This window comes from Notothenia rossii (genome assembly GCF_949606895.1).
Source record: "Notothenia rossii genome assembly, chromosome: 1".
Taxonomy (NCBI): Eukaryota; Metazoa; Chordata; class Actinopteri; order Perciformes; family Nototheniidae; genus Notothenia; species Notothenia rossii.
The window spans coordinates 55461174-55487998 of NC_136912.1; the positions used below are offsets into that span (position 1 = coordinate 55461174).

The 26825-nt window shown below is 40.1% G+C and overlaps 1 protein-coding gene across 4 annotated transcripts in view; it reads right to left on the bottom strand.

Moving 5' to 3' along the window:
- lpp (LIM domain containing preferred translocation partner in lipoma) overlaps nucleotides 1-25247 on the bottom strand; it is a 201554-nt gene extending 176307 nt beyond the window's left edge. Inside the window, exons 1-3 of one of the 4 annotated variants that reach the window (XM_079678334.1) lie at nucleotides 24930-25237; nucleotides 21595-21666; nucleotides 15021-15145 (exon numbers count right to left, since the gene is read on the bottom strand). The gene's annotated coding sequence lies outside the window, so the exon portion shown is untranslated. Of the gene's footprint in view, nucleotides 1-15020; nucleotides 15146-20134; nucleotides 20239-21594; nucleotides 21667-24929 lie in introns of those variants that run through there. The other 3 variants (XR_013807705.1, XM_079678333.1, XM_079678335.1) reach the window with 3 other exon arrangements.
- Nucleotides 25248-26825: the final 1578 nt, after the last annotated feature.

A 26825-nucleotide genomic window follows, 5' to 3' on the forward strand; every position in this document is an offset into this window, starting at 1 on the left:
ACAAATTGCTCGTGTTACCGGCGCCCTTACATGCTAAACTCTTATTGCACTAACGAGCATCGAGACGGGTAAAGTTTAACCACACCTCGGAGCGCGTTCTCTCTGCCATCTCCTCTGTGTGTGTGTGTTGCTGCATGTAGCAGCTGCGTGTGTGTAAACTGCCCCGCCCCCTTGCAAGCAGGCGGGGATTGGAAAGATCTAAAATACTAAAAATAATCATAGACGCATTTTGCTGTCTTTTTGCATATTAGAAACGGAGTTGGCGACACTAAAACTGCAATATAATGCTTGTGTAGCAATAATACATATGACAGATATGTTTTAAATGTCTCTCTCCAGTACCGACCGATAACGTCGGAGCTTAATGGTACCACGGTCTTTAATAATTCAGCCCTGGGGCCCGTTTAATACCGGGGCTCGGTACCCATCCCTACACATGACTGGCTCGGCGGCCACAGGTTGTTTATCCTTGACAGTCGCACAGTGGGCACACACTGAGAGAGTCTTTTCATATTCAGCAAATGTGTACACGCTTCAATGCAGACCTCAAGAAGAAAAAATACTTTAATTCACTCACGGCAAAACTTACTTTACTTACTAATTTACTCACGTTAATACACTCCCTATTCCATTGTCATGAAGGTGGAATCTAACTATATCCAGAATAACTTTGATTGGATCCAGGCTATAAACATGTTTATTTCTGCTGTAAAGTTGGGCATTTTAACATTGGGGTCTATGGGAATTGCTCCTTTCTGCATCCATCCCCTGTTGGCCACTAGAGGAACTGCAGTTTGTGGCACTTCCTTCTGGGCTTCCCAGCTCTGCGCTATAACGCGCTGATTGGCTGTGGGTGGGCCAGACGTGCATGGGCCCACCCGGGCCCACCCACAGCTACGCCACTGATCAGAGATCAGATGAGCTGGAGCTGCCTCCAGCAATAGAGGATGAGGCAGAGAGAAGCAGCAGCAGCAGCACAGGGTTGCAGCAGGTATGTTATGCTGTAGTCAGGTGATTTAAATGTATCAATGAAAGGAAGAAGTGTAGGCTACATGATGAGAAGGGAATACAGTTTTAATAAAAGTACAGTACAGTGTAACACTGTACTTTATTACTTTTTAATGTACAAATACTTTGTTACTGTACGATATCAATAACAATAATCCACAGCTCCTCTCTCTGCTCCAGAGGATAAAAAAAATGTGGGTGGCCCGAAGAGTTTTTCGAGCACGACCCTGCCAAGGCAGTAAACCTGGGGGAAACACTGTGGTTACTTTGCAGCACGGACATTTCCCCCAAAACACATTTAGACGCGATCGATACGCAGAATTACCTTTCAAATCCCATCATTTTTAAGACCTTCTAAATCATATTTAAGACCTTTCTTATTTTTTGGCCATATTTAAGACCTTTTAAGGCCTTAAATTCAGATGATCAAATGTAAGACTTTTTAAGACCCCGTGGGAACCCTGGTGATATTTGAATGGTTTCTGTAGCTGAAAGTATTCTGAAGTTTTTGAGAGCCAAACTATTTGGTGAAATAATAATAAGTAAGAAACGGAAGAATAAAGAAAAGAAAAACTATAGTGGAATGCTGTTGCACAGCGTTCGCAATAACTATTTTCAGTCGTGTAGACAGAGGGAAAAAGACACAATGAGCTAAATACTCAAATTATCAGAGCCATTAAACATTCAGATGGAGCAATTTGCTATCAAACACAAGTGATCATCCAAGTACGTTAGACCATTAACACATTTCTAAAGAGACACAATCTGTCAAAGAAACTCATTTTAGGCCCTGTAAAGGTCTTTATTTATCGGGTGATGACGGACAGGCTTGAAAGAGACTGAAAAACAAATGAGCATGCGTCACACCCTTCTTCTAACCTTCATCTTCGTGTTCATGCTTCACTCTGCTATTTTTATGGGCTTAACGTGATGTGTTTGAGTTCTCATGATTTTCCTTTTTTACTAGAGCTGACCCAATCATTCCTGTGTGGACACATGCTTTCTAAGTGCTCCTACAATAGACAACTTGATATGGGCCTTATGTCAAATCCTTATGTCAAACATCTGTAAAGGTAGACCAAACCAATAAAAAAATACATATCCCTGAAAATACTGTGGCCTTTATCCTGGGCTCTATGGTGTATTTATAACCAGTCTCTCCAGCATGGCAGTAGAGTGGAAGGCATGTTCAGGTTGAATTAGTGCACGTTACCTTTCCTGAACTAGTTCCGCTGGGCTTACAGGAAAGTGCCTGAGGCCTTATGAGAGTGGAGGAAATACCCTGCACAGGAAACTAAAGGCTCCTCTGATTTGTATCTGACCTGCAACCTGCTCAGGAGCGCTTCACCTGGACTAGTTTAAAGGTGAGCAGGCACCCAGACTGAGGGACTTTCAAAGCCCCAGTTTGACTCTTGTAGATGTGAGTAATCATGGGTCGAATTTTCTGAATGACCATCATCCTGGAAGTTTCATTATCTACCAATACAATTTAAAAGGTGATTGTGTCTCTTTAAACAACTAAGCTCTTTTGGCAGAACAATAATTTGACCTTGTAGAACACGCTGGTCTTCAACTTCGTCGACCGGTTATTTTAAAAAAATGTATTACAATTTGAACTAGCCCTTTAGAACACCAAAGTCACACAAACTAACTAACTGATCAACATAGCACTAAACCAGCCACAATTATTGTGCATAATCTCCCTGTTTCCTCTCCAGTTTCAGACACACACAGCCTCTGATACCCCTTTCACACCAAGGCTTTTCCAGTTCTAGCTCCGTGCTAGAGCAGTGCATGACATTAAGGATTTTGGGAGATAAGCTAATTTACAGATGGCCCTGAGCCCAATAGAGATTGCCCTGAAAAATGCGCGCGGACTAAATGACGCACGAAGGGTTTGGGGGGCCTCCCCTAGAACATTTAGATTTTTGCAGGTCTTAGATGCTGTCTGGTGCATTCTATAGACTGAATTATAAGATGAACCACCACAATATTACAATTTCAATTGTATTCTTCATTTCACTTGTTTGTGTTTGCTCGCTTGCATGCCCTGCATACCTATAATAAATACTTAAGTTGTTGGTCAAGACACTTTCCATCTGATGAAGGCAAATGCCTTCCCAGATGTAAAAAAGTAGAAAACATTACATGCAGCTATAACTGCCAAAACAAACATTATTTATGCTATTATGGCCCCTGTTAAAAATGTTTGTAATGTTATCTATTGTAAGTTGGTCGAAGGAATGCCTCCTCATCCAGAAGCTGACAGAGCAGACCCGAGCAGCCGAGTGCATCCGCGAAGCACACACAATGGCGACGTCAGAGTTCCCGTTAGCAAGCAAATCTAAATCTCTTCGGTCAAAATGTCCGGTCAAACACTTGCGCCACTTATGTGACAGACAAGAAGAGTATGTGACAGACAAGAGTAGTCAATTCTAATGTGTAACACTTAATGTGGAGAAAGAGATGTGCTGTATGGGTTGATTGTGCGTTGATCTGTTGGTAATGCCTCGGGGTTCCGGTGGGCATGTAAACAAATGCATAATGCTGCGCTATACTTTGTGGCCTCACCCAGTTGCATAGCGACACTTATTGTTTAGGTCACGGTGTCTTTTAATAAGCAGGTAGTCACATCATTAGCTAAAACTAGCTGGATCTGATCGATATGGACATAAACGCGAGTGAAGTCTAATCTGACGGGAGAGAGAGATCAGCTGCTGCTGACGAGTCGACACGCAGCTCTGCATGATCACATGCAGCGGTGAGCGGAACAAAACACACACTTCAGGTTAGAATATCACACGTAGCTATTTTAATTACCTCTCAAAATACCTAAACTAGTTATAGATATGTTTAGTTTTACTGTCGGGTCACTCATTACTGGATCCGCGAGCTGCATGATATTGGTATAATAGATTGCCCGATCGGGCAACCAGCAGGTGAGGCTTCATGGCCCGAGCTAAATACTAGATGGCCCCGGGCCATCGGGCAGTCCTTAATGTCAAGCCCTGTAGAGCTTTTCTGGTTCAGAACCGGTTCTTCGGTTCAGCTACCGCTCTGTTCACACCGCTCAGAGCCCGACTGGTGCTGCTTCATTGCGTCCTTGTTTGCGTCATGACGTAACCGTTTGGGTACCTGCTTCATAAAACCAAACCGCGCGGAAACCCCTCACATCGACAACAACAACAATGGCAGATTGTATTGAAGCGCTACTCGTTTTGGTTTTGCTCTGTCGAAACGAAATGGAGGAAATGGGACGACTTTACTACCAACTTTACAGTCGTTACATGCTACATTCAGGAGTTCTTTACAATCATCATCATCAACTTCAACGACGATTCGGTAGGAGAAAGAAGGTAAATATACATCGATATATTCGATGGCGTTAGAGCTAGCTATTGTTAGCCTCTGCATGCGCAAATCTCAAAAATACCCAGCTTTTCCGCTGTACTGCACTGAACATGTCATGTCATTGAGAACTCTTTCCTTTAACATTTTGTACCAATATGTACACTTTAGTTTGCAGTGCTTTAGTCATAATAATGGCAACAGAAAAGGCTCCGGGCAGGTATTTCCAAAGAAGTTAAACTTCTCATACAGCATCTGCACCCTCCTGCCCTAAAGCATGAGGCTGTGTCAAAGTTCTCTGTTCATGGTGGACATCAAACAATACATCTGTAACTTTAATACACCAATATGTTCTATATCAATACAAATGGCATTGTCAATGTATGATATTGCAGTCAATTCACAGATTATGACTGGTTAATGGTTACTACTATGGCTCAGCTTTCATTACAACAGTGTCGTAAAGATGGGATTCACTATGCTTCAGCTGCATTTACCACACAAAAGCTCTATGGACTAGCAGATCTCACCATGAATGCAGGAAATGTTGCATTAAAGAAAATATGCTTAAAGACACAGCGAAAATACAATTCATTTACAGATTTTGGACATTGTTTTGATAGTTCAGGTATCTTGAATTTCTCGAAAAACATGCCTCTATTATCTGTTGAAACATAATTGTGATGCCGTTGGATCCAGCATTTAAGGACATATAGAAACATAAATGGATCTAATCAAATGTGACTTGTCACATGGAACTACACCTAACCACTAGCTTGGGGGTCGTAGCTAGAAATATCATATTATTGGGAGGCTTGTTTTGAGATTTCACCTGTTTAAAACTCTGTTTTTATGACCAGAGAATGTGGTAAAGGCATACTTTTTTTTCCTGTTGCGCTGACAACTGCACATACACAATAATACTTATCCTGCAAATTGCAAAAGCAATGTATTGAATTATTAACATGAAGTTCAAAATATTTATGCATATTTATGTTATATGACTAAATTAGATGCAATTATCTCAGGATATAACGTTAGTGACACTTTTCTGTTTCAATTGTATTCTCTCCTTCTTGAACAGATTCATTGAAAATTTGTTTATTTTGGAACTGATACTTGCACAGAAAGTCATGTCTGTTTTTCTGTTTTCAGCAAACTATCATCATGACAACAATGCTATCCCAACAACGTAGCTAAACAAACTGTAAGTACCACGAGAGATCCACAAAGGGTAAAAACAAGCGCCCCTATACTTACATTAAAAAGGCATTACAGTTGTCTGGACATAAGAGGAAATTAAATATTAACAATAAATGTTTTCATTGAGATATAGTTACTAAGTGTTGGGGGGGAAAGCTTTTTTTGTTTCTAAAAGCTTTTATCATTAGCAGGAAGACTAATGTAAAAAACACACAGCAGAGCAGCGGGATAACAAGAGCCATCTCTGAAAGGTGGCAGGACACATCTAGGGCTTTGCTTTGTGTGCTTCTTCCTACATTGATGCTTCTACAACAAATGAAACTTGGGACAGTGGAGGGATTTAAGAGATTAATGCATCTAATGTATTGGATCTGTCTGATATTAACACACGTGACCTCAAACCTGACACGTAAGGTTCCTCTCTGCCTCAGCTTAAAACTCACAGTATGCAACCTCAAACAAAATGCATGCAGCGAGCTCAAATAAAAAGCCAGCCGTCTTTAGAGTGTCAATGGAGAGTGGCTGCACTTTGTTACTTGATCCACAATGCACGCTACATCATATACAATTGGATGATCCATTAATGAAGTCGATTCTGGGGCAACTCCATTAAACCCAGATCATAACCTTTAACCTCCTGTGCATTTAGACACGACATGAGAATAGTGCAAGTAAATGCACATGTGGAGACATAAAGAAGCTTTTCTCTTTATGCTGTGACAAACCAACATGTATGTGGAGGTCTCCACCACCTCTGCCTATATACTTGTAATAGCATTAGCAGTGCTTTAAAGTCTAAATCTTACTGCATTAGTGCTCTTAGTAGCACCATGAATAAATAGATTCCATTTAGTTAAGTCTTGGCTTTTTACTTGTGTTTTTTTGTTTCCATATTCAGCTTGAAATCCAATTGAGGTTAATCAGTAAGAGCAACTGACTGACATCATATACAATCACATGAAAGATAAATCATTCATGTTCCACAACATCAGCTGTCAACATTACTATGTTAGCTCTATTCATTACAATTACAACATGATTGTGAAAGATGAAACCCAGTGTTTCCCCTATATACAAATAGCGGCGGTACAGCGCCGCTGCTGAAATATGCGCGCCGCTGCTAGGGGGCACCAGCCAGGTACGAAAAACTAAAACAAAATATATATTATTTTTTTTTACTTTATTAAAATAATAATAAGTGGCGACCCTTTTTCATTTTTGATTGTTTGTTAGGTGGATTTGTAGTATTGTGTTACTGTATTCAATAAAGGTGTATTTTTGCTAAATCTTGAGACATTGCCACTGTATGTACTAGGCAGGGCGGATTTTTGGCATAGGCGGTCGCCTAGGGCTCCAGATCTGGGGGGCGCTGCGCTGGTAGCTCTGGGAGGGGAAAAAACATTTTTGACCGTTGGCGCTCATCCTAATTGTTGGCCTTGATGTAACAACATTAATAATTAAGTAAATGTAACACCCTTTTCACCCCGGTTACACTTTTCATTTGCCCTGTACGATGGGCGCTGTAAGTGATGAAAGTGGGGGATGTTGGCTTATCAGGCGCCCGCAGCTCAGAGCCAAAGTGCGAGCGTGAGAGCGAGTGAGCGAGCGAGGGAGAGAGAAAGAGAGAGAGAGAGGGCGCACCGGTACCGGCGCTGTTGTTATTAGAATCTGGTGCTAGCTGCGCTAATGGATATACGAAGTAGATGTTTCTACAACCAGGGTGGAGGAGATTTCTCCTGTCAGACTGAGAGGCTCAGTGAGGTAAAGTTCTCTCTGAGTGTTTAGATAGTTAATTTTAGTCTAAGTTATCTCAGTGGGTCTCAAACCAATATGTGTTTACAAATTATGTAAACACATATTTCCAAGGCACTCCTTTATAATTATTAGGATAAATAAAAACAGGTTTGAAATCATTCCAATGTATACTATAGGACAGTAAACCAAAAATATCGTTTAAAGTTGGAGAGATACAAAATATGCTACGTAAAATAAGATATAAATGAACAACAAAAATAAAATAAATTACATTTATTTGTTATTGGCTATGGAAGATTATTGGTTATGTTCACATACTTATTTGATTATTAAAATGTAAACCGATCTTTTTCATATGTGTTAAAATGTTCAAAAAAAATCTTCCCGGGGGACAATACCCCCGGACCCCCCTAGAGGATGTGACGTCCACCTAGGGCTGGGCGATATGGTCTCTAAATGATATCGCGATATTTACTGACTATATATATATATATATATATACATCGTGATACATTTTTTTAATTTAATCCCTTGATGTTTACAGTCACGCCAGTATGATGATTCTAGTAGTCCCTGCAACATATGTCTGCATTAAAAAAATCGACTAATAATGAAGAAAATTAACACATTTGTTGCAATAGTAATGTATGCACTAACTACATTACTACTTGTACTACAACATTTGAATCATCAGTTCTTCCTCATTTTCCTCAATTGTTCATATTTGGTTTATTAAAATAATGATATTGTGGTCATTGTTCAAAAATGTCTGCTATTATTATGAGTAGTATTATTATTATTAGTATAATGCGCTTTCTGTCTTCCTGTCATTATCAGGAGTTAGACATGTAATGGCTATGTAATAGATTAGATTAGAACCTTAATTCTCCTAAACTGCTGGGACATTTTCCTATAGCCAATACCTTTTATATTGTCTACTCTTCACTTACTTGTCAGCATAGGTTGGCATTGTTGTACAGAGCCAACAGAAGACCTTGGCATCATATTGAGAGGTGCAGTGACGCGTCCTAAAACCAGGAAGTAAGCTGCTGGTTCCCTCGACAAAAAAGCAATGGGATTTCTCCATAGGGTTTTGGAAAATAGCTGGAAATAAGGTCTGTGGAAAACAAACCTGTTTGATAAATGCACGTTTTGTTCAGCCGGATAATATCCACATGTCTACCCTACTTTTATCATTTTCGAATCATAAATCTAATCGATAGATTATAAAAGGGTTTTAGTCACTGCACCACTAAAAAACAACTCCATCGATCAAGCTGGCTGAAACTTTCTCTCCCTCTTCTTCTCATGCTACCTGTCACTCTCCTTTAACTCCTCCGGTGACTTTCTTTTATTTGAAGATAGTTTTTTGCCCGGCGCTCACGGGCAAACGGGAGCCTGCTCGCGCTGGCTCCGCAGTAAACAGCTGTTTGCTTTTCACCCAACAACGACAACCGCCTCACGAAACGCTATGTTGTAGGGTTAATAAACGAAACAATTTAACAACATTGCTTGTCAAAGTACCTATACCACTGGACAATTTAATTTTTTTTAAGCAATATTTTTAGTGGCCCGAGCGGGCAAGTGGAAAGTACGTTATGCTGGCCCGGGGTGTCTAAATAGTGCTTCCGAGCCAGCGGGCCATTTATAATGTCGAGCCCTGCTCTCTGTCACTGTGCATGTGTGTAATGTTTGTGTGCAAGTTAGACGGGGCCTGCGTGTGTGCCTGCGTGTGTGACTGTGTCTATGAGGGAGAAAGGAAAGCTCATTTTGGCCGCGGCGGGAAATTGATTTGACAACATAATACTCGATGTTCACGATGTGGTCATTTACGACATCGCATGTAGTGCAATCCACGATGTATCGTGTAAACTCGATATATCGCCCAGCCCTACGTCCACTCCCCAATTAAAACATGTTCATACAATACTGAATACATTTGAAGCCATTTTGACGTATATTACCTGTCAATACGTTTCTGTTTTTGTAGTGTATTTGTCTTTTGTAGAGATTTTTCATTTATTCTTTATATATAAAATCTCGCCTAGGGCACCAAATTGGCTAGAACCTGCCCTGGTACTAGGCCTCAAGAGCCTTACTTGTGCTGGCAGACAAATAGAAACACATTTGCGGGGCGCACTTCGCACACACTAAAAAATGTCACGCGCTCCGCGCTCACATTATGCTGGGCCCACGTGCCTTAGCACGCTGCTATGACTCCATCCGAGGGTAGGGTGACCAGACGTCCCCGTTTTCCGGGGACAGTCCCCGTTTTTATTGGCCTGTCCCCGGTTGAAACTGTCCCCGTTTTTTAATGTACGTTAAAAAATCACATAGCAAGGTGAAATAAAACGTTTCATGTTATTACATGTTAGACGCTTTTATCCAAAGCGACTTACATACTCAATACTATGGGCAATCCCCAAAGGAGCAATTTGGGGTGAGGTGTCTCAGGGACACAACGACATTCTGACTGCAGTGGGGTTTGAACCTATGACCCCCTGATCCGAACACCAAGGCTCTATCCACTGCGCCACACACCTTCCCATGTCATGAAACACAGGGTAAAAAGAGTATAATACTCATTATTCTTCTTCTTCTACTTTTGTCTTCCTGTTTCTCTTTATCTGCTCCGTAAACTCTCTCATTCTTAACTGCCCCGCTCGCTCACTTTTCTTGATCGCCCTAACACACCCTTCACTGTCCCGCTTAATTGTAGGAATTCTGCATTGTGCTACTTCACTGGGTTTTGGAAACTTGTACCCTACTTTGGAGCATCTTTGATCAAATTGATCTGTGCCTGTCCATTTCGTGTAGTTGGCTTGATAGTACTGTATCCAATATTTAAAACGTTTTTTATATATGAATCACTTCCATATAAAATGCCAGTTGTCAGGCCTTGGTTTGATCATTTCATAAAATAAATAGAATTCAGTCAGAAGATGTAGTTTTGCTTATCCTTACAGGTAGCGTGGAGAGTAAGAAGAGAAGAAACACATACGGGAAGATATGTGAAAGGATAGAAGTATATTGGTAATTATATAATTACAGAGCTTGTCAATTTATACAACACAACACAATCATAGTTTCAGATCTATGGATTGCACAGCACAACTAACAAGGAAGCTTTATGAATCTAAATGTACATGTGCTAGGACTAAATGTGATGCCATAGTGCAGGGGTGGCCAACCAGTCAGAGGTTAAGAGCCACATTTTTTCTATGTTACTGCAAGAGCCACATCAAACATACAGTCACTGATACCGCTTGTTTCAGTTTTTTGTTTTCTGGAGACAAGATTTCAACCACGTCACTGATGCATTTTTGTAGCATTGGGATATATATTTTTTAAATCCTCTGGAGCAGAGAGAGGAGCTGTGGATTATTGTTATTGATTAATGCATCAGTGTTTCTTAGGGTCAAAAACACTAAACTCACAACTTAAAATGAAAGCGTTTCATTTATTTAATAAAAGAGCGCATGTTCAATGTGAAAAGTGACAGTAGTTATAGATTATTTGCAATTTGGTGCTATATATATATATTTAAAAAAAAAAATTATATATATTTTTTAAACACCTTGAATTTCAGGGGGGGCGCGGGGCTCCGTTGGCGGGGCTCCGTTGGCGGGGCTCCGTTGGCGGGGCGCAGCGCCCCTCCAAGACAATGGTAGGGGAAACACTGGATAATGTTTAATCAGCGATAGGTTTTCCCCCCCTCAAAGGTGATTGGTTCACTGCATCGCAGGTATTATTGTGATTGGCTCTTGGGCCACATCAAAATGAGACACGCTGGCAGGGGTTGGCCACCCCTGCCATAGTGAGTAACGTGTTAGCACCATGGGCAACGTGTTAGCACCATGGGCAACTACCTTGGTAACACAGGACCTAGACGAGGTGGAATGTGTGTCTCTGTCCATTGATGCATCCAATCATGGACATGTAAAGCTGCTGCCAATATTAGTAAGATATTGTAAGATAAATGATAGCACATCAGCGGAAACAAAACTGCTCGATCTTGTTGAACTCAAAGGAGAAACAGCAGATGAAATTGCAGCTGAGGTGGTTATCCATAAATTCAAAAAACAGTTTGATCTCTTTGTCCCAGACAGTTGTGTCTCTCTGTTGAAGTGTCTTTGATAGTATGTCATTCTGCTAGTGTTACTTGTTTGTTGTCTCTATATCTTGAACATATGTTAATTATCAAATAAACTTGAGGCTATAACCTATGTAGTTTGAAAATGTTTTGTTATTAACTATGGAACACTCAATAAGTGAGTTAATACTTTACTCTAACTTCACTTACCATGGTTTTGAAATCAGATTTTCTGAAAGGTTTCATTAATTAGTTAATTACCATAGTAATTAGTTAGTACACATCAGTTTATTATAGCAGTTAAGATGTTCAAATTACATTGAACCAGAATTGTCCCCCCTTTTTCTTTAGCAGTAAAGAAAATTGGATATGTTAATGATATATTGAGCGCAAAACTCAAAATGTCCCCGGTTTTAATTTTGAAAATCTGGTCACCTTATCCTAGGGGAAACACTGAAACCTATTGCCAGTCAGAGTGAAATGATAAATTGGTAAAGTTGTTACGGTTAATACAAAAAAGCAAAGGTACATTTCCATGGTAACATAATGAAAAAGCTTGTATTGCCTGACAAAACAACTCTGAAACGTAATTTAGAAGGTCCCATGTCATGCTTTTCCGGTTATTACCCGTCCCCTTGTGTGTTATGAAGGTTTTTATGCATGTAAACGGTCTGCAGAGTCGAAACCCTCAAAGTACACCCTGTAGCGAGTAAAACTCCAACACAGAAAATACCTCCCCAAAACGCCTCGTTGGAGATTTCTCATTTTCCATTGTTTACTTCCTGGGTATCGGCTACGTAGGGATACCCAGTAGCCACGCCCAGAGCTATGGCCGCACCCTCTGCCAGCCTTTCACGAGACAAAAGGCGCGTTCACACCAAGTACTTTTCCCACAAAGGTTCCTGAGAACTCTTTAGTTCTCATGAACTAAGTAAAGATCGCGTTCACACCGGAAATTAGTTCCTGGGGGTGGATTAGGCAAATGAAGCCGCTGACGTCACTTCTTCTTCTTCTGCTTTGGGTTTACTGGCAGGCCGCAAACAACTTCACAGCGTATACTGCCACCCGGAGTCCCCGGCCGGAAGTCCCCGGAGTTGGGGACTGGCTTCAGTAGAAGCTGCTGGGACTCCCAGCAGCTTCTACTGAAGCCTTCCGAGTAAACAGCCAGAACGCCGACACCTCCTCATCTCCACCGCTCCCATGTTTTATTTTGTGTTGTCATAAGTTAGTCTCTCTGCGTTTCTGCGCTGGGCTAATGCTAATGCTAATAATGCAATGCGAGGATAATAAAATGGCGGCTTCACAAACGTTTTTGGGAGTTTGGCGGGGCGTGGTTTGCATTCCGCCCAGCCAATCAGACACAGGAACCTTTTTCTCCCACGAAAGTCCCTGCTCTCTAGCAGGGACTGAAAAGGGGGTAAAAAAGGTTCTCTAGAACTAATTTAGTTCCTGGGACTTTTTGGGGTGAACGCAACTAAATCGTAGTTCTCAGGAACCTTTGTGGGAAAAGTACTTGGTGTGAACGTGCCTAAAGCTTCCCAAAACCTTTCAGCGATTCATTTTGGATATGTACAGCGTAGGGCACTGAAGAACGATATGTCATATTTATTATGCTACACAGTCACATTACATGACATGGGTCCTTTAAAGAAACCTGTGAATTACATTTCTAAAGCTAGAATCAGAGAGCTTTTGGTATTTTCTAAATCTATTTCAATGGTCAAGTTTCAAAGTTTTCAGATGGATTTCTGGTTGTTTTGACCAGAGATGTGCTATTGCAATCTTGGAAAATAGTCATTGAGCAAGAAAAAATCTTAAAAATATAGAGCGGCAGCCCAAGTTATCACAGCTTCTAAATTGAGAACACTCAAAAATTACATGTTTTCAATAAATTATAATCCTTACATTTCTTTTAAAATTACATTATGAAAGTAAGACTTAAAGTGTTTCTGTTTACGCCTTCTTTCTAGACAGCACAGCTTTAATTTAAATGAACAGCCCAGGTGAGGAAAGCCTAATTTCAAAAGATATGATCTAGAGGTAAAATTCCTGAAACAAAATGCCCTTGTGTTAGTATGCACGGACAGGTGATTGTGAGGCTGAGTGACAGCCCTGTGTGCCAGAACAGAGGCACTGACTTCCAACCAAGATGATGATTTGGGTCAGTAGGTAATTGCATTCACAGACCACAGGGGACTTGTTGGCAATTAATCCTGCTAGTGAGCCATGTGAAATATGCCTGTGTACAGTGTGCCAGCGAACTGATATCTGCAGCCCTGTTACTACAGATCTTCAAAGAGTGATACAGGCACAATTCTGCTGCCATCACTTGCAGGTACACAGACACAATAAGAACAAAATGGTGCTGTGCCTGATGTAGCACAAAGTCAGAACTCTTTCTACTCAATTAAGCACAACCCTAACATCTCAAACACTAGCACAAAGCTTTACAATCCTCCATTATCAGCTACCTAAAAGCGCTATCTTGAAACATGAGGTTTAACAAAACACTTCACCTGATTAACTGTCAGGAATATCTCAAGCCTTTCCTTCTTTTGTTCAACAATAAATACTGATGATAACAATGACTTTGATATCTACCAATCTTGGCATAAGAAAAATATGTATAAAGAGATTGTATTTCAATTCATTTAAAGAAGCTTTAAACATCAAGTTTTGTACAATGTTGCTCATAGTTAGTGACCCTTTTAATTGCTTTTTGAAAAAACAGCAATTGCTTTGTGTTGTAGTAACACTAACAGCTGTACACTAACATCATGCCTCCTTTTATCATTCTAATCTGTTGATGTGGTTTGGAGTGAATATGTTTGGCACATGGCTCCATGTTGCTAACAACATGCTTCAGTCATTTGAGCGTCTTTAGAGGCTGGCAGCTGTCACTGCATGCCGAGCAAGTGCATCACACACATCGTGTAAAGTCTCCCATTAGCCTCCAGCTTCTGCCTAATCTGAGATTCATCAGTTAGTGGAGACATGGTCCTAGATGATAGGGGACAGTAAATGTCACTTTAGTCACACTATCACTGTCATTTTCACAATGTTACTACTGTTGTTTACTGGTGAATATTGATGAACAGACAACAAACTTAATGGAAACAATGATGGGCCCTGGGGGGTGTCAACACTCGGTGCCCTACCATCATTTCAGCTCAAACGTTCTGGAATTGGTTTCTTGGCCATAGTTTATGCCCAATTGATGTTATCAGAAACGTATCTATTATTAATATAAATATTAGGACTCAAAATGGGAATTCTGGGACATATAGTGGATAGAAAGAGAATAACATGCAAGAATCAAAAACCTTCATTTGCTGTTAAATTCAATGACGCTACATCGGCTTCTAAAGTAGAAAAATGCCCACAAATATATACGCCAAAGTTTCATAAGATGAAAACTTCTTTAGAGACCTTTTTCCCTTTCAGCTTCTCTGCTACTCATACACATACGTCTCTCTGCTCATCATACACATACGTCTCTCTGCTCATCATACACACACATACGTCTCTCTGCTCATCATACACACACATACGTCTCTCTGCTCATCATACGCATACAGTTGCAAGAAAAAGTATGTGACCCCTTTGGAATTACCTGGATTTCTGCATAAGTTGGTCATAAAATGGAGGAAGCCACTGCTGTCCAGAAAAAACATTGCTGCACGTTTGAAGTTTGCAAAAGAGCACCTGGATGTTCCACAGCACTACTGGCAAAATATTCTGTGGACAGATGAAACCAAAGTTGAGTTGTTTGGAAGGAACACACAATGCTATGTGTGGAGAAAAAAAGGCACACCACACCAACATCAAAACCTCATCCCAACTGTGAAGTATGGTGGAGGGAGCATCATGGTTTGGGGCTGCTTTGCTGCCTCAGGGCCTGGACAGATTGCCATCATCGACGGAAAGATGAATTCTCAAGTTTATCAAGACATTTTGCTGGAGAACTTAAGGCCATCTGTCCACCAATTGAAGCTCAACAGAAGATGGGTGATGCAACAGGACAACGACCAAAAGCACAGAAGTAAATCAACAACAGAATGGCTTCAACAGAAGAAAATACGCCTTCTGGAATGGCCCAGTCAGAGTCCTGACCTCAACCCAATTGAGATGCTGTGGCATGACCTCAAGAGAGCGATTCACACCAGACATCCCAAGAATATTGCTGAACTGAAACAGTTTTGTAAAGAGGAATGGTCCAAAATTCCTCCTGACCGTTGTGCAGGTCTGATATGCAACTATAGGAAACGTTTGGTTGAGGTTATTGCTGCCAAAGGAGGGTCAACCAGTTATTAAATCCAAGGGTTCACATACTTTTTCCACCCTGCACTGTGAATGTTTACATGGTGTGTTCAATAAAAATATAAAAACATATCATTGTTTGTGTGGTTTTAGCTTAAGCAGACTGTGTTTGTCTATTGTTGTGACTTAGATGAAGATCAGAACACATTTTATGACCAATTTATGCAAAAATCCAGGTATCTCCAAAGGATTCACACATTTTTCTTGCAACTGTACATACGTCTCTCTGCTCATCATACACATACATACGTCTCTATGTCAATCACTTATGTTGGACATTGCTGTACAGAAGTCAAACATGCCAAAGGGCTGGAAATAGCTGGACAAAGCCTACTTCAATCGTTTTTTTAATTATAAAAAAATGTGAACATCTTGGACTTTATTTAAGGGACATTCATTTGAATGCACCTTAAAACACATTTATAATTGTCCATACAAGTGCTCTGAAACTGTAGTACTATTTATTTTTCATAAATACCATATTTGAATAAATAACATCAAGCTTATTGAGTGATCTTTCCTTAACAAATGGCTACGGGCTGATGGAACAAACAGACAGGACTACAGAGTTCACTGGCAGCAATACAGCATGTCATTAAGGAATCATTTCATTTGATGCAATCAAAACTGAATTCTTCAGACATAAGGTAAAGGAGGTCATGACATTGTGTGTGTGGAGATTCATTTAGTATTGGAACAGAGGTGAGTTATTCAAACTCTGTCCACCGGCACAGAGCCAGGTCAGCATTAACAAGAGGGACCGAGTCAAAGACATCCAATAATGTGTCGGGAGCGGTGGTTTTTTCATCACTATCAATGCCGATTACAAGAGGAAAAAACTTAGATTGGGAGTCAATCCCAAATCGAGAACTATCGAGCAGACACTGACATATAAAAGAGTACATGAAGCTGTCATTGTTGCCAAATATGCTACCAGACAGTATTAGAACATATTTAAAACCATTCTGCAAGTGTTTAATTCTAAAGTATCCAATCGGATGAAAGTAGCTGTTTAGAAGGCCTCATTAGTTAAAGAGTAATCTGGAGTTAAACAGAAAAACAGAAAGTAATCAAACCCTTAATAAGAGGGATAATCTCCTCCACTTTAGCGTGGTTCTCCAGCTCCTCGCTGTAATTGCTCTTGTTAATCATGCCTTGATTTGTTGACGAGATTCATTAAGAAAACTTGTCTTGAAAACATAAAATCTCTCCCAATCTGGGGATGCAAACATCTTGAAATGAAGTGAAGTGAGAGCAGATTAAGTCGTTTTAAAAGCTATGGTCAGAAAGTGATGTAACCAGCAATCAGCGTCTGTCACTGCTTATTAAACCAGGAGAGCCACTGAAATATCTCAAAACACTCTTGTTGATGGTGTTTTGTTATAGTAAAATGTTGAATGAAGTGCTTTGAGTCAGCATTCACCCATTCATACAGAGGTTGCCTACAAGAGAGACTAACACACACACACAAACTTTTGGCCATCTAGAGAAATGGGGTTCAGTATCTTGCCCAAAAAAACTTCCAAGGTGTGGCAGCAGTGGCTCAGTCTGTAAACCGAAGTGTCGCGGCTTCACGTCCTGATCGTGATGCAGGGTTGTTGGTTGTTCCTAGAGTCTCTAAAAGTACAATGGGAGCCAGAGCCTTTTCTTATCAAGCTCCACTTTTGTGGAATCAGCTTCCAGTTTGTGTTTGGACGGCAGACACCCTATCCGTTTTTAAGAGTGCGCTTAAGACCTTCCTTTTTGATAAAGCTTATAGTTAGGGCTGATTAGATTCAGCCTCAAGTTTTGCTGATATAGGCTTAGTTTGTCGGGGGACATCTTACTTCTTCCTTCTCTCTGTCTATACCTGTGTACTCTCATGTTCCGATTAACCCAGCTTCCCCAAATGTCTTTCTTTTTGGTGTGTATATACGCCGGGATCCGGAGTCATGGATGATCCTGCGGTCCTGTGTCATGGATCGCGAGTCCTGGATCTTGACTCGTGGCTGTGGTCCTGGATCATAAGTCCTGGATGGATATCCTCGTGGATTCATCTTCCTATTATACACACATGCATTTCCAAACATTTGGACTACCTATGTTACAAATGTATTATCTTTTCAATGTACACACGGCATCTATTGCACGTCTGTCCGTCCTGGGAGAGGGATCCCTCCTCTGTTGCTCTCCCTGAGGTTTCTCCCATTTTTCCCTTTAAACTGTGGGTTTTCTCTGGAAGTTTTTCCTTGTACGATGTGAGGGTCTAGGGACAGAGGGTGTCGTATTGTCATACTGATATTCTGTACAAACTGTGAAGTCCACTGAGACAAATGTAACATTTGTGATATTGGGCCATATAAATAGACATTGATTGATTGATCGGACAAACAAACAAAAATACGGAGCGTTAGCTGCTAGCTGGGCCACTGTCGAGGTGCCCTTGAGCAAGTCACCTAACAACAAAACTGCTCCCTGGCGCCGGCTAACTGGCAGCCTCTCTGCTCTGCCTGTCTGCATGTGGTTGTGTTTGTGCATGTATATCCTCCCTGTGTGTGAAATGTGTGTAAACACAACACAATTGAGAAAGAAATGTAATAAAGTATGTCTTATTATTATTATTATTATTCTGCAGGAGCTGGGGATCAAAGCACCGCTCCAACCCTGAGCCACAGCCCCCCAATTGTTACATACAGTTGAGGCCTAAATTATTAGCCCCCCCAGGAGTTATGGAACATTTCCTAAAATTCTTCCTAATGTTTCCAGCATTGATAAAACTTAATATAATCAAACATTCACCAGTGCTATTTAGTAGCTTTTGGTATGTTTTGGAAAATAAAATGAGTTTTTAGGCTTGCTTTATATCAAATATAGTGAAAAATTGGTTGGTCAAAAATATTAGCCCCCAGGCAATTAATAGTCAATAGTGTACCCTTTCTGAGCCACAACTGACAAGCTCTTAGAGTAGTTCTTTACTACGTTGGCACAGGTCTCTTGAGGGATTTTGGCCCATTCTTCCATTGCAAAGTGTTCTTGTTTTTTAGCTTTTTGTATTTGGTGTAAATACTTATTATCCTTATTTTACTACTTTGCAACTTGTTTATGTTTGCACCACCAGATACCAAAGCTAATTCCTACCTGGCAATAACCTTGATTCTGATTCTGATTCTGAAAATGTTATATAGTTTCACCTCAAATCTAAGGAATACCAAAAAAGATAGGACTTTTTGCAGATACTTGGTCCTAACCCAATTGGATAGACCGAAATGTTTACCTGAACATGGCACTAGACAGAAAATAAAGGTCATTGTTTTTACAATCAAGGGGGAATGAATATCCTTCCATCCAAAAGTGTGGTTGTAGTTACTTTTAACATGTTAATCAGTCGTTGCAGGGTAAGCATAAATATATTTGAACACTTGGTGTTGATGCATGTTTCAAGTACATATTGGCATTAGTGGACGGTCCTTAAGACCTGTATTTCCAATATGAAAAGAAACATAAATACAGCACAATAGCAGCTCCAAGTTCAGCCATATGACAATTGTAAGGAAAAAATGCTTTACCTAAAATTTAATAAACATATAAATAGATGATAGTTTCCTTTATTCAGTAATGACTGTGCAAGCATATACAATCCAGTATCCAATAAAACAATATGGGAGAAAAAGAACATTGACTTAGAAACGTATCAGTGTTTAGCCCCAAGGCTACATTCCCAGCATTATTTAGAGATACAAGTAAAGGATCATCACAGTGAAGTGAGCAGCCCCAGCCCTTAGAGCTAAGTCAAATCATTTACTTTTTCCCTCACCTACTGCCACACCTGCCACTAAACGTTTGAAGTGTGAAAGTAAGAGCCAGGAGGAAGGTCAGACCTGTTGAGGTGTAGATATCAGTCCGAGTGGATGTTTGCAAAACCAGGATTCTTCAAACTGCCCCCAACTCTCAAACACACACACACATCTGCAGGAAAGCCTTCTGAGCTATTTCACTATTTCTATCCTACAATGTGTATTCAGTGTGTCCAGACACAACACATCTGTGTGCTGTGCTTTCATCTTCAGCTCTGACCTGCTCATATTGCTGTGCAGTACAGAGTAAGTGTGACGTTTCATTTAAAAGATATCTGTCAAACAGTCGATATAAGTGGCTTCCTCTTCCTTGCAGAGATGCACAGGAACATAATGGGTCTGTATTGTGTCTGCAATGACACAGCAATAGCATTTCCTGATCTGTCAAACATGACATACTGACACAAGTTCCCCACAAGCAGCCTATACACACAGCTTTGGACAATGGAAAACCATACATTATGTTATGAATGCCATTTTTTACAGTAATAAGCTGCATTCTCTCACTGAAAAAAGACATGCTACAAACAAACTAAAATATTAAAACAAGAATGAAGCATAGTATGATACTCACAGAGTTTCTTTAGATTATTGAAGCAGAGAAAAGTGTTAGCTTCACCAAAGGAAGTCTCCTCTCAGCCCTTCAAGCCTTGTGCAGCTGAAATGACTCACATTCCCTCTCCCAACCTCTGTCAACCATCATGGAGGAGGTAAACATTTCCAAATATGGAGAAAAAATGAAGACAGTATTGGAGGGCAATATCAGTTTGGTTTGCTTTTAACTTGGAATGCCATACTCTCTGAGCCAGAGTCACTCAGCAGAGCCAGTTCTGTGGTGCATACCTTTCACTAGCAATAATACAGATGATTGTAGAGAACATTTCACCATCACTTTGTGTTCCATCTGACCTAAGATGGGCAACACTGAGCCTGCCAAACAAGCGCCATTTTTAAAAGAATAACTATAAAAAATGTGGAGAAGTCAAGTTAGCAAATTCTAAAAATGTATGGAAATATAGACATAAGTGACTTTTTTGTTAATCAGGCGACCAGGGCCCGATTAGAAGGCAAAGATAGCCCATTTACTGTGAAAAGCTGTCCTGTCACACGGATTGTGTTCAAGTAATTAAGAAGGTATAATTAAAGTCTGATTACTCCCCATGCGCTCTGTGGGTCAGCCCAGATCACGATCATATTAACAGCTGCTTAGAGAGCACATTACACCTCCCTGCCTGCACTGGAACACTTTTCAAGGGCGACTTGGCTGGAGAATGCTCGTTTTCTCAAACTAGTATCTTAAAGGACTGCGTTCACACGACTGACATCTTTATACTGTATGTTCATAAAGTCTTTACAATTATTTTTGTGGGTAAAGAGCACAATTCCAAATGACTTTCCTTAAGTTCTAAAACGTGTACAAATCTCATGTAGCAGTGATAACTCAGTGGGGAACCCAAAGAAATTAAGTTAACTACTACATGTAAAGGTGATTTGTGGTAGAAGAGTGATTTGCAAAAATTCTGGAAATGTTATTTGAATCAAAGTCTTCCTCGAAAAATCTAAAATGTGGCAAGTTTTGAAGTGTATTAGAAGAGGCAGCAAAACATGGTCACATGGCAGTGCAAGAACCTTGAAAGCACCTTGAATAACAGAGGTGTCATAACATTATTATTATTGTAATTGCACTGTTGCACTGTTGAGGAACCTGACCTAAGTTTTTTATTCACTCCATAACGACACTGTAGTTGTGTATATATGACAATAAATCTTTGAATCTTGAATTTAAATGTGCTCCTTACAATGAAAAAAACCATATTAAATGCAATAAACTTAGCTAAACAGCTTACAGAGAAACTTGATGACATCACATGCCATGTCTTTACTGGATGCTCATGCACACTTTGTGTTGCCTCTTTGGTACTGTAGCAAATGTGTGGTTGTTTTGAGAGTGCTTTGACCCGGACTTGCCATATCCATATTTACATCTCCTCAAACTACAATGCATGACTCATGCTAGCACAAAAGCTATCTCACCTTTTCTCCTCTCTGGATGGACGGAAAATCTGGAAGGCTGATGAAGTGATGCCCTTCACTGTGTGTTGAAATCTGTTGACATTGAGAAATAGTGACAAATCTGTATTACTCAAATAGATTACATAACTCCTATAAATCCTGCATGAACCTAAGTAAGTTTTCCATTTAAATGTGAGTCAGCTGTCACAGCCTGTAGGAGTCATTTTTCACTGCAGAGATACAGTTCAGGGAAAACACTGCTTGTTGTTTAGTGAACAGACTAAACTCAAATAATATTCATTATAAAAGGTATCTCTATCAGGAAAAGCACAAAGCAACATGAAAAGGATCTGAAAAGGTTTGAAGTGAATATTAAATATTCAAGTGATATCTGCGTTCTAAACAAATAGAAACAATTGTTTTTTAAAAAGATTATTTCAATCCCTTAAACAAGTGTTTTTTTTTTTTGTATGTCATAACTGAATTCCGTGACACGTTGTTTCCTCTTCTGTTCTTTGCATTTCTATATATGTTATTTTTTTAATGTTACTGTTACAATAAAGTACAAAAATATTTTTTAAAAATGTCATGGGGGTTGTCCCACTCATATAGGTCAATCAAAGAGTAGAGTGAGGGAGGTGTCAATCAAGTACCCTGCTTGCAGTCCTGAGCACTGTGCACAGTTCCTCCGTGAAAGTACCAGCAACCACGCATGAAGCTTCCTGCAGAGTATTACAAATATACTCAAACATGGAAAACACCCATCTACACTTTGAATTTAGTTTTAATTGTATTTATTATTATTATTATTATTATTATTATTATTATTATTATGCAGGTATCGTGACTTTTTTTGAATCAACATAGATTAATGCAAAAGTAAAAGGTATGAGTTGCTAATGAGCCTGCCACATGTCACACCCTAACCTGAGAGCCCAGCAGGCCCCGACATGTCCACACTCCGTACGCGGTCTCACTATGTTGTCTCTGAAGTCTGGTGTCATTGTCTGCTTTTAGTCTTTTTTCTATGGTCAATGCATATTTTAGTGGAGGTTTATTCTTTACAAAACTATAAAACATTATTCATGTTTTATGTTTTATGCGGTCAAGAGATCTTATTTGCGGGACCCCAGCGAGCTCCAGACTAGTTGCATTGTGTCGGGGACCCTCCGCAATGATAAGACCAATCATTTAAATACAAAAAACACCATTAAAAGTCACTTTTAAGGGCAAAAAAAAGCCTCTGTCCACTTCGTTAACAAACTGATAGGCAAATGGACAAAATCGTGATTAAACTTACACTGTCAATAACTAACTTCACTTTGACTTAACACATTTACCCAACAGCGCATAGGGCTGTTGTTGAATAATTTCAGGAGAAAAAGCTTGAATATTTTTCTGATATTATAAAGTCACAAAATGCACAAGATCAATTTGGGAAAACTAGTGTTTTTTGGATTAAAAAAGGGGTGCAATTGGGAAAACAGGTTAGAATATTTTATGATACCAAGATGGAATATTATTTCATCCAGATGACCGGAGGAGTCTCTGAGGATTCTGGAAAACCTTCAGAACAGTAGTTAGTGGTGTTAAAGGACCCTGTAGCAAAGACTGTGAGGTATCTGCAGATGCAGAAGCAGTGCGTCTTGTCTTCATTTTTGGTACCAATAAACCATATTTACCAAGCTTAGGGAACACTAGCTTCGGGTTATGGTAAAACTTTCTGAAAGACCACCGTCTTCTCATTTCACTCTACTCTTCAATTTGAGTATGGTGAAACTGCTGTTCCTTCCAAAAAAACACATCCTCATTAAGGTAACACAAACAGTAGAATGTCTTGACTAAACCTACCAGGGGGCCCCCAGCTCAAAGGCAGTCATCTTTTAACTTTAACATCATCAACGCTGTCAAACGAGTTCTTTTTAACCAGAGATTTTAGAGACAGTTCCGTTTAATGTTGCCCGAGTCAGAAATGTGTCGGGGCGACGCAGATGTATTCGGTTTGATGACAGCACTCTTAGGGGACCTTAGTGTTATTGATTTGAAATTCAACATCTAAGTCAAAGTATGAATTCAGTCTTTCAACCAAGACAGTGAGACTTATTTTTCACACTAGTGATATTTTATGGCAGAACAATACCTGTAGTCTAGACAGAGATTTTCATATATTGACATTGACAACGTTAAAGCTACAATAGGGAGGTTTTCAGTAGGCTACTCATCTGTGTGTGTATGACCCTTGTAAAGCTTTAGGGGAGACATGTAGTTACATGTAGTTACATTCCATACTTATACACAATACTATACATCACACCTAATGAATGGGGTTTAATTTAAAATGTAGACTTTGTCCTTAAGAAAATTCCCAGATGATGTTATCAACAGGCTGAGAGAGTCGAATTGAGAAAATTACTCTTATCTTAATTTAGCTTGATACTTGTGGGGTTGTACATGAAGTGAAGTCACTTAATCCAGAACTTTCTGAGGTAACATGTTGCATTGTCAAGGGGCCAGCAGAGAGTATCTGACCAGGGTCTTTAGAAGTAAAAAAAGACTTGACATGGGGCCAGGCCTGAACTGTGTGGACATGTTAATGTCACTTCATGCCAATTATGTTTTCCTGGCTTGTCTTTTCATACAGACCAGGGTTCAAAGTATTTTTAAGGCCTTCACTGTAAATTAGTCCTTTATGGGCCTGAACAAACGTGTGTGCAATGAATTATAATGTAAGTCGAATGGATACAGAAGTCCCAACAACTTTACAGAAACAACAGTATTTTCCAAGTGAATGATAGAGAGCGTCATAAAAACAACGTTAACAACGTGGCGAATCTGTGCTGCCGTAAACAAGTCCGCAAATATTATTTTGTTTAACGACGAAGCTAAAACTAGCAAACAGTCAGGGAGCTAACTGTTATTCCTGTAATGGGGCACTTGGTGAATGGATGCTTATGAGCCTTCTGAAGTGAAATATCAGCGACATATTTCTGCTCTCGTGTTTCGGCACTGACAGGCAGTCTTCCGCATTGCTCAGCGGCAGAGAGCTGAGAACAGACCCAACAGAGTCGCCTGAGTCCCGCTCCACAGGGTTTAAACTCAACCGGGCTGAGCCGGGCTGATGACTAGCTAACCGACACGTTAACTTTGCTAGTCTCCTCATGTAACAGTAGTACAAGCCGAGGCTATCGTGTGAGTCCACGCCCTCACTGTGAACCCAGTCCGAGCTACAGTAAAAAGGCATATCATAGCCTAGGCCGAACACATTAAAGACGAGCTATACCGGGTTATCACACACACATTAAACTTCACAGCCGACAGACGCACATATGTTTAAAGTGCTCCAAAGTTGTGCTTACCTCGCTTTCTAGGGAATATTATAACAGAGGTTCCAATCCCACCCAAAAAGTGAAACTTCTTGATCCAAATTCTGGGAGAGTTGTAGGCAGTGACGTCACGCTCTGAAATTCCAGCCGCCTGCAGTGAGGAGAGGTTTGCCCATGTAAGGCAGCAGGCCGGCGGGAGAGTGTTTACACCGGGCCGACAACACGACAACAGGGGACATTATACTGGAAGTCCGCTTTTTTAGAAGCTAAACCCTGTGACTCTGTCTTAGTACATATGATCATGGGTGTAATTTCCACTGGGGACAGGGGGGACATGTCCCCCCCACTTTTCAAAATCCCGTTTGTGTCCCCCCTCCCACTTTTCAAATGTGTTTATTATAAATGTTTACGCAAGCGGTCATCGTCACGGAGGAGCGTCTGTGTGTGTGTAGCACGAGCGCATTTTGTGTGAGAGAGATAGAAAGAGAGACAGAGCGAGAGACGGGGGTTGTTGTTAGCATCTGGTGCTAGCTCGGAGCTAACGGAGATTAGAATCTAAAAGGAGTTTAGCTTTGTTGTGTATATAATGAGTTCGCAAATTTATCTAGTATCCATGTGAACCTGTTTTATTTGTGATGACCTCACATTCTCTAGGGCAGTGGTTCCCAACGTGCGGGGCGCACCCCCCTTGGGGGTAATTGGGTGAGCTAAAGGACTCGCTGAGCGATTAGATTTTAAACTGTAGTCTTAGTTATCTCAGTGGGTATCAAACAGTTTGGTCATCTATGTAAACAAGTATTTCCATCTATTTGAAATAGTTGTTCAAAATAAGTTAATAAATCATTCCACTGAGTGCTATAGGTCAGTAAAAAATCAAAAACACAGTTTGAAAGGTTAGTGATTAGTAAAATATGCATAAATAAAAAGAAAGAATGCAGATTAGGTATGATAAAGATAGGAGAGAGGAGTTTATCAATGATTTGTTATTGGTTGTGAGCATATTCTAATGGTTTTTGGAGTATTGAAATATATACAGTTCTGTTTTGAGTGTTGAGAGCTGTATCCATAAATCTCTTAATTGATGCCTTTAACTTCAATTTAAAGAAACCAGACCCCCTAGAGCAGGGGTTCCCAACCTTTTTCCCCAAGAGCCCCCCCCAAATGACTCCTGTTGGAAGTTGGATGCCCGCTGTATGAAGAAATTAAAGGACCGAAAACAATGGAAGTGGAAACAATTCACAAAGGGATTAAACTGTTTAAAACACGCCGGATTTTGCCGATTTGTTTATGTGGATTCAAAAGTCGTAAATAATCTACAAAATGGAGGAGACCGATCTGATCGGAGCAACTGACAAATAATCCAACTGAAACCGGCATGGAAAATGACTATGTTTTAAATGCGCTTATCCAGACAAGCCTGGTTTGGACACTTTACGGGCAGAAGAAACATTTCTATTAAAGAAATAATTATACATTTCTTTCTTTATATGCCTTTAATAGCTACTAACTTTAATTTGTATTCAAATTAATTAATCAATTATTTTTTATATTTTATTGTAATGTAGAGACAAGGCTTTTAGTGACAATCATGTATTGCCTTACAATTATATGTAAAAAAAAATAAAAAAAAGTCTAAATATGTTATTTGGCCTCAAATCATCTGAGGCCTGGCGCCCCCCCTGCGATCTTTGACGCCCCCCCGCGCCCCCTAGGTTGGGAACCACTGCCCTATAGAGGATGTGAGGTCATCACAAATAAAACAGGTTCACATGGATACTAGATAAGTTTGCGCACTCATTATATACATTACACATTTTTCTCGGTCTTTTTAATACCATAGTCCCTAATATATTTGTAGAAAGGCAGGAAATGGAATTAAATCGAGAACAATGTTTCATTGCGGAGGACCCCTGTTTTGTGTCCCCCCCA